Raw genomic sequence first — 465 nt, forward strand, 5'->3', positions numbered from 1 at the left:
CAAGGCAAGGCAGTGGCCCGTGCAACGTGCACGTAGACCAGCTTTCTCCATTCCTCTCGTAGCCTACTATATTCCTCTGCTCAGCTCCAGCCCGCGGCGGAGTGAACAAGAGGGAGAGAGTGAATGAGAGAGAGAGGGAGGGAGGGAGGGAGGGAGGGAGGGAGGGAGGGAGGGAGAAGAGAGAGAGAGGCGCGCTCGTTTCTACTCTCTCCTCTCATGGTTTTTTTCCCCATACTGTTCTTGTTGTCGCGCAGCACGCTCCCGACACATGCACGTCAGGAGGAGGAGGCAGTGTACTCCAGATCGCGGGCGCTATAGGTGATGATGAAGATGAGGATGATGGTGATGGTGGTGATGATGATGATGATGGCGGTGGTGGCGATGGAGGAGCAACGCTGAGTTCGCTCTCCACAGTTTTTCTTTTACCCTTTCTTTTTTTTTTTATACGAGGCAAAAAGACAAACC

This window comes from Protomyctophum parallelum (genome assembly GCF_964188405.1).
Source record: "Protomyctophum parallelum genome assembly, chromosome: 7".
Classification (NCBI taxonomy): Eukaryota; Metazoa; Chordata; class Actinopteri; order Myctophiformes; family Myctophidae; genus Protomyctophum; species Protomyctophum parallelum.